The sequence below is a fragment of the Antrostomus carolinensis genome, unplaced genomic scaffold (assembly GCF_000700745.2).
Source record: "Antrostomus carolinensis isolate BGI_N321 unplaced genomic scaffold, ASM70074v2 scaffold5963, whole genome shotgun sequence".
NCBI lineage: Eukaryota > Metazoa > Chordata > Aves > Caprimulgiformes > Caprimulgidae > Antrostomus > Antrostomus carolinensis.
In genome coordinates this window covers 30,236-38,151 of record NW_010307157.1, presented here as the reverse complement: position 1 = coordinate 38,151, position 7,916 = coordinate 30,236, and positions in this window count along the sequence as shown.

The window sequence follows — 7,916 nt, the reverse complement described above, 5'->3', positions numbered from 1 at the left end:
ATCTGTTGTGGGAAAATTATGTGTAATTTATTCATTGTATGCTGAATCAAACTGAATGAGTTTGAGGGTTTGTTTTTTTTTTCTTATACTGTAAAAGTGCACAGAGCACCATATGCTGGTGAAAAAAAGGAAGGACAGACTTTTTTACAGAACACAAATGTTTAACTGTGCAGATCACATCTTTTAAAAAGCAGAAGGAGAACCCTGTGAGGGTGTGTACGTACAATAATCCCATTAGGAGTTTGGAAGCCTGTGCAGGTGTTGCCACATTATGCTTTAATGAGAGTGCCTAAATACTTCTGTTAGGCATGTATAATCTGAAACTTGGGTCAGTGCCAGAGTATGGGTTTTGTGTGTGTGTGTTTGAATAATTTAACTGAAATACGGTTTGCTGGCCTGAAATTGGCATCATGTTGGATAAATCATGCTTTGGAAGGGCAGGCTGTAAAGGAGACAAGGTCTTGGGTCTTGAAGAAGGTGGGTTGTGGTACTGACCTGTGCTGTGATTTTATTTTTTTTTTTTAATTTTACTTTTTAAGACTCTAAAAGACATCTTGCCAATTTGTGCCTCTTTCCTGGCCTGTCTAGACTGCTCACTCTCTAGGGCAGAAACTCTGTGCATGCTGCAGTGTGCTTGGTCCTAGTCAGACGATAGAGCCTCCTGGTCATAGTGCAGTTGGTGTTTAGGCACATCTTGATGAAACACAGTTAAGTTGAGGCATTTAGCCTGTCAATTCATTGCCCTAGCAATCAGTCAGGCTCCCACTTTTATTCCATCTTCCTGTGCCACTTGCAGTGCCTGATCATGAGCAGAGGCTGGCGTCTCCTCCAGCTGTCCTCATACAGTGTCTGGTGCCCGGTGGTCTTCCTGTGTGTTGCTGCATGGCAGTGGTAATGGTGACCAAGCATGGATGAACCACACCAGGGCTTCTCTCCCCCTGCTTCAGTCTGTAGTTCAGGAAAAGTAGAGTGGGTGTGTATGATGCAGCATTTCCAGCAGTTTGTGATCAATCACATTTTCAATCCTCATGAAATGCGAAGCTTTAACTTCCTATCTCCTCACTCTATTCATTCCTCCTTTCTTTTTCTAATTTTCTCTGTTTTTGCTTTCTCCCACAGGGTGTAGGTTAGCTACCTGTTTCTTCTTCCAGTTTCTCTGCTCAGTAGTATTTGTACCTGTTTCTTTCCACCAGTTTTGCTTCCTGAAGGAAAGTAAGTGAAAGGAACCCTAGGCTGACTCCGTTTGAAGCCACTGAGTATCAGGTTAAGACTGTTCAGCATCATCCAGTACTGAAGTGATTAACAGCTTCAGCCAGCTTGCTTGTCACTTTGGTGGTGTGTCTGGGACGGACCTGTTGCTCCTGGACTTATAGATGTATGTTTTCTTCTTGGCAGCTCTCAGCAAGTGAGATTTCCCCCCTTTGCTCCTTGGGTGCTGTGGCAGTATTGCCTGATGGCTGGGCAAGCAGAAATCCCAGGATCCCCTGCCACTGAGCCTGTCATCGAGCTTTTATAGTTTCAGTCTCCCACTTACAACTGGGAATGCTGACATGGAGGATGCTCATAAAGGGTGACTGTGGTTCAAACCCAAGTGAGCAAATGGATTTGTAGTTCTGATTGGTCTTCAGGTATGGGCTTGAATGCATGAGCAAAGGTGAGTAGAGGTGGAACAGTAGATTCTGTCCATCTGTGAAGTTTAAAGGGATAATAATACCAGAAGCATTGAGAGGTAGAATAACAAACGCAGTATCCAGTAGACAGCATGTATTCTGATTCTGAATTTACAGAATTGGCCAGTCTGAAGAAATTGTGGCTGAGTCTGTAGTCTTTTGCTGTGTCCATCAGCAAGGTTTGAATTTGGGATCATCAGATGTTTTTCCCCTCCTTGGCCAACTTTTTTGTGAACGTGGAGATTCCCCTTCTTAATTAGGCTGCAATTTATTTTTGTGATGCTTTAGGAAACGTGATGCAAGAGAACAAGATCTCCATGCTCTTGCACACTTTACACTTGTACAATGGGACTTCTCTATCTGGGATCCCATGCTGGGATCATGCAGCAGTCCTGCTGTGATGTGTCTTCAGGGCTGGGTAGCATTGACTAGATCAGCTATCATAGCTATTGTAACTGCAACAATGGGAGCATCCACAAGTCTGATCAGTCTGAATAGACTCTCCAGCTGCAGATACCTAGCACCAACCTTTGTCATTTTATCTCTTCCTAAGGGGCAGCTAGAGAAGGGGTTGACCCAGGTTGATGGGCCAAAACGTGTGGGGAGCTTGAGGTTTTTTCTGTCTTTGCCTAAGCCTTGGAGATTTATCTTGATTGACCAATTAGTTGTATCTTGTCAGTGATAAGTATGCAAAACCCTTTGTGGAGAGGCACTGAGCCACAGGAACTCTGCAGCTTACTGAGAGGGGAAAGTTGTTTAACACTTTGCAGGATGGGGCTTGAAGTGGTTACTGAATCACAGAGGAGGACTCAGTTGCTGCCTGTGTTGTGGTTTCTACCATACTTCCAAAGTGCCTTCAGCCATGTTCCTGCCTACCCTCGGTCCCCTGTCCCCCCCCATCCTGCTCCTGACATGTTGGGAGCTCATCTGGTAATTGGCCACAAGCCAGCACCTTCCCAGTGCTTCCTTTTTGCCTAATGTCCAAGGCTGCAGGACTTCTGCCGCATGTGGGCTTTTGAGGGACAGCAGTAACCCCTGTAAGTGTTAGAAATTGCCAAATAAGCGTTCAGTGTGTTGCAGTGCAGTAGATAAGAGAGAACATATGCTCAGGAGCAGGATCACTTTCTCTCCTTTCTCTGTAAACCTGGACTACCTGCTGTCTGGCTTCTCTCTGGCTTTTCCCCTGATGCTGAGATGTTGGGTTCACCCCTGTGGGTCATGCAAGGTAATTTCATTGTATCTCCACCTTTCTCCTCTAGGAAGAAATGGCATGAGCAGACTCTGCCCAGGCATGTGATTCTCCCAAAGACTTTCCTGTCTGTGCCAAATCTCTGTTATGAAAATGAAGGCTGAAAAAGCCCAACATTTTTTTTTCATTACCACAAAGGTATAATTGGTATATCTTGTGAGGAGCACAACCACTAGTGTTTCCTGTGAAGTACCTACCTATTCCCATCCTGTTGATTTATTTGACTCTGTCTTCCCAGAGTGTTGATGTGCAAGCCAATCTGAAACCTGTTCATAGATGCTTATTTCCACTGCTGCAACTAAGTGTTTGTTAACATTTTCATTATAGGTCACCCAGTTAATTTGCTGAAGTACTTCCTAGAAGTTTTTTTGCAAGTGCAGCTCGCTTTATTTCAGAAATCTCAGTCCAATCCTTATTGCAGCGTCAGGTCTCAAAGCTGGCTGAACTCTCTCCAGTCAGGAACCCAACACAGAGTAAGCTCTTTACCACTTCTACTTTTACTTCCTCATGTAGCATTGTTAACAAAACTGTGTAACTCAAGACCTTGCACAAAACCAACATGTCTTGAGTTAAAATTTGCCTCTATGTTTTCAGAGGACCACAGTAAGTAGGGCTGCAAGAAATGTCAAGAGGTCATTCTGTCCTTCTCCCCATTCCAAAACAAGATCAACCATTCCTAATCCATTACTGAGGATGGTTATTTAAACTGTTCTCAAAAGCAGATTCAGGGCTGTGAAAATGAACTTGTTATAGTGTGAAACATCACTCCCTGCACTTGAAACTGCAGCCTTTAGAAAGCAGTTGAGCCCCATATGATTTGTGTGTTGCAGGAGGTATGTGACATGCATCTAAATTCTTGCTCTGACTTGATCAGAAGATGTGTCCTGTGGCATTAGCAACTTAGTAGAGAGAAATACTCTGACCTGTAATTATCAAAAAGACCATAATTTTATTTGAGGTTCCTAGAATAGCACTTATAAAAAAATCCCCAGTGCTTTTATAGTTAAGATAAAGTGCCTTTTGGGTACCCCTGAGTTTGAAGGCAGGATGTGAGAGACCTTAAAGCAGCCTGATGTGCAGGGAGCACTGAGTATGTATCAGAACTGAAGGCCCTTGAAATTACCAGTTACTTCAGGCTGATTCTTATGTACTGGTTTGGGACCCACAGGCTCCTTACTGAGGAAACACCTGCTCTTATAGCCAAGGAGGGAGCATGGGTGGCAAATCTGTCTCCATAATCTGATGAGCATTAAACTAACCAAGTCAAAAGCCAAGGAACTGACTTCATCTTCTGTGATCTTTTTCCCTCCCTCATGCAGAAGTGAGTTAAGGACAGTTACATCTCCCAGTGTCAGGGTGGTTTTGAGGCTGTGTTCAAAATAATATGCATGAAAAGCAGATTTCTGATGTGTAGAATTAATGATGTGGGAGACAATGAGGACAGCTGAATGGACTTCCAGAGTGCAAAGCTGCAGCGTGCCATAAAGGCACTCACAAGCCAAATTCCCATTTCCTGCAGTGAAGCTGAGTGCAGATGCTTCATGCCCAGGTCTGGAGGAGGTGGCATAGTGTGTATGGTGTGTGTGTGTCTGCCAGGGCAGCGTTGGCTGATAAAGCAACTCGTCTGTCCTCAAGTCTTGGTCTCAGATTGCATTTTCCTTGAGTCTGAAGAGAACATCCTTGCTGATGTGGAGTTAATAGGTAGTGAAAGCTGACAGAAGTTCAGCTCCTATATGGGGCTGTGATGGGAAAGGAAGGCAGAGTCAGAGGAAAAGGACATCCACCAGCTTTGTTTCCTTCTGAGGAGCCTGAAGGAGTGGTGGTGTAGCCCTTAATTTCTACAGCCATAGAATGACATGGGTACAACCCACAGTTAATAATCTTACCTGACTTTAACGTTGTGTTGAGGGGTAGTAGCAGTGCACTAAGCTTCTCCTGCAGTTGTGAGCAAGTCTGGGCAAGATGATAACAGGCCTGCTGCCTCTCTGAGATGGAGAGTGGCATATGGTGGCACAAGCTTCCACCTATTGCTGCTGTTGGGGGGAAAAAGGGACCAAGTGTCTGTTTTGGTGGCTGCAAGGAGCCTGTGCAGGGGAGTAAAGCTGGGAGCAGCAGCGTGAGGATGCCTGCTCCAGCTGCCCTGCTGTCTCAGCGTGGTTCTGGCTGCTGGCTCTGTCCTACCTTCAGACAGGCTCTGTTGCTGCCTTTCACGCCTGTGTGAGCAGCGCTGCTTCGGAGATGCTGTTTCTCTGACAAGCTGACTAACAAAACCAGGGCTAGGCACTGCCCAGGGTTCAGGGTTCTGCTCTTGGCTCTGCCACAGGCTCTCTGGGTGGCCACGGGCAGGTCACTTGACCACCGTGTAACGTGTGTTTTGTGAGCACCAGCTCTCTGAGGTGGGAACAGGGTCTTACTGTGAGTCTGCAGGGTGCTGAGTACTGAGGGACCTTGGTCTCTGCACAGGCTCCATGTGCTACTGTAATGTAAACAATCATGTAGAGATAAAGATGAGGTCAAGGAACATCTCTTAAACTTGATAATTTTCCCTGATGGGAAGATTTATATTGCTGTTTCTGGCTGGGTTGGAATTGTGCCAGTTTTTGATCAGCATCCAAGTAACCGTGCAGAAATACTATACCAAGGGAAAAAGAGTTGTTGGACTTGCACGCCAACATAACGCTTGCTACCTTCTAATTTTGCAATCAAAACAAATACCATCCTGTACTGCATGAACAGCAGCAAGGGAGTGAGCCATCCATTAGATGTTCGGCACTGCCAAAGGAAGTGGCAGAGCCGTTAGCTGAAGCAGCAGGCTTACTGGCACAGTGCACTTTTCATGGGGCTTTATAGCTTCTTTTAAAATAGTCTCTACCACTGCAGACAGTCTGTGGGCTGCATCAGCTGAGTAAAATGTTATCCCACTAGTAGAGGGAATTAACATGTGTTCTCCATGCCAGCTGTCTCTCTACTGACTGACCCATGCAAGCAACTCAATGAAAGAAAAGGGTTTTTTTAAAGAAAAAAAAAAATCCTTCCAACTTAGCTGGGTTTTTTTGATGACTGGTTTGGCTGAGGGATGATCCAAACCCCATAGCTTTGCTGGATGCCCCACTAAGGTTACAACTTAGCACAAACAGACAGACTTAAACTCCAGAGAAACAGGGTTTATTTGAGAGTTTGGGTTTTACTTATTGTCTTACTTGGATGAGCAAGAGGGAGGAGAAATGCACAATGTGGGAAGCAATGTACACTTCATGGATGACAGCAGGAGGGTGTACTTTAAATTTGTATTATCAAAACTATACTTCTGCAGGCAGAAAAATCAAGAACAGCTTCTGTATTTGAACACTACGGGTCTGAGGAAAAGGATAAGTGGTAATTTAAAAATTTAAATTTAAGAAGTTATTACTCCAGAGCTAAAAGAAGTCCAACATTAGGCCCTCACTGGAAGATGCACATGATGTCTATGCCAAAGCTGGTTCTGGCAGTCTTCATTCCAGACTTGTACTGTACCTCGTACAGTGATGTCCTGGTTCACAGCCGGGCTCCCTAATAGTTTAAACAATTACTGATATTAATGCAATTTCAGATGCTGAAGAGCTTAGACTAGAGCTGTGTATTTTGATTCTACTTGTAGTTATGGGACAGTCTGTGAAAGCTGGCTTGTTTTTTTGTGTGCGTCTACTTAAGTGTCATGTTGGATGATTTGTATGGTAAGTTCGGATGTCAGATGGTCATGCCTCTCACTTTCCTCATTTGATAAATGAGGTCTGGCAACAGTAGATTTCTCAGGCAGGGCTGTGGCCTCTCTGACTCCAATGTCATATACTTTTGGACATCTCCAAAACATTTGTACCCTCAGTTTCCACATTCCTCATAATCCTGCTTTTTACTTTTTTAAAAAGAATATTATTTTGAAATTTTAGAAGTTAAGGAATAGATGTAGAAACAAATTCAGAGTTTTAAAAATTAAGGAATAATCTGATACCAAAGCAGCTTCCCCAGCAAATGATGAGGAAGCTGATGGACCAAGGGTTAAAAGGGTGCAGTGAGGCACATGCGCATTAAAGCTGTATTTCTGCCAGGAACAGATATTTCCAGTGCTGCTGAGGTAGCCCAGGTAGCTATTCCTGTCTTTCAGCTGCAGAATCCAGCACTGAAATGACAGTGCTGCTAAGAGGTTTGGGGCTTGTAGCCACTTTTGGTTGTAATAACCAATGAGTTGGAGCATGCAAGTTAAAGAGGATCAGCTGTCAGGACAAGCTGAGCTGGCTGTCATGATTCTGTCCCTCCTACTTTTGGTAATGTTCTTAATGAAAATCCTTTGAGTTGTGTCACTGATGACTGTTGCATACCTCTCTTATGTGGGCTGTACAAGCCTTGTTTAAGCTTGATGATCAAAATGTGCACGTGAAGAGGCAGTGCGTGTCCCAGAGAGCTATTGCTATCTACCTGGCACAGATGAGGAGCTGTGGTGTGAAGATACTGAACGCTTTGGCTAAGGTCAGAAAGGGAGTTTGGGAGAGGCAGGAGCTAGGTCTGTGTTTTTTAAATTACAATTCTGGGATTTAATAAAAGTTAATTTTAAAAAATCCTTATCAAGTGGAGTTTGAGAGGTAGAAGGACATCAGGAAATTCAAATGAAAAGAGAATAGTTGTATTTAACCCTAGGTTATTTAAACAAAAGACTTAAGTTACACTGCATCGTTTCAAACTTGTGACTGAAATGCTTTATAGCAGTAGGAATTGCTCTCTCTGGGTGTTTTATTTCCTGTCAATCCTTGTGTTGGATTCAGTTTGTTAATCAAGAAGGCAGCAAACAAAAGGCTTCACCAGGGGCCTGCAGTCAGCCTTGCATACACTCGGATGATGGATGTTGCTCAAAGGCCTTGGGGTCTGAAATCCATGCAGAGAGCTGCCCAGAAGGAGACTTGAGTGAAACTTCCCAGTTACCTTTTTCCTTCTTCTTAATTCTTTGTCTATTTCCTCCCCCGCCT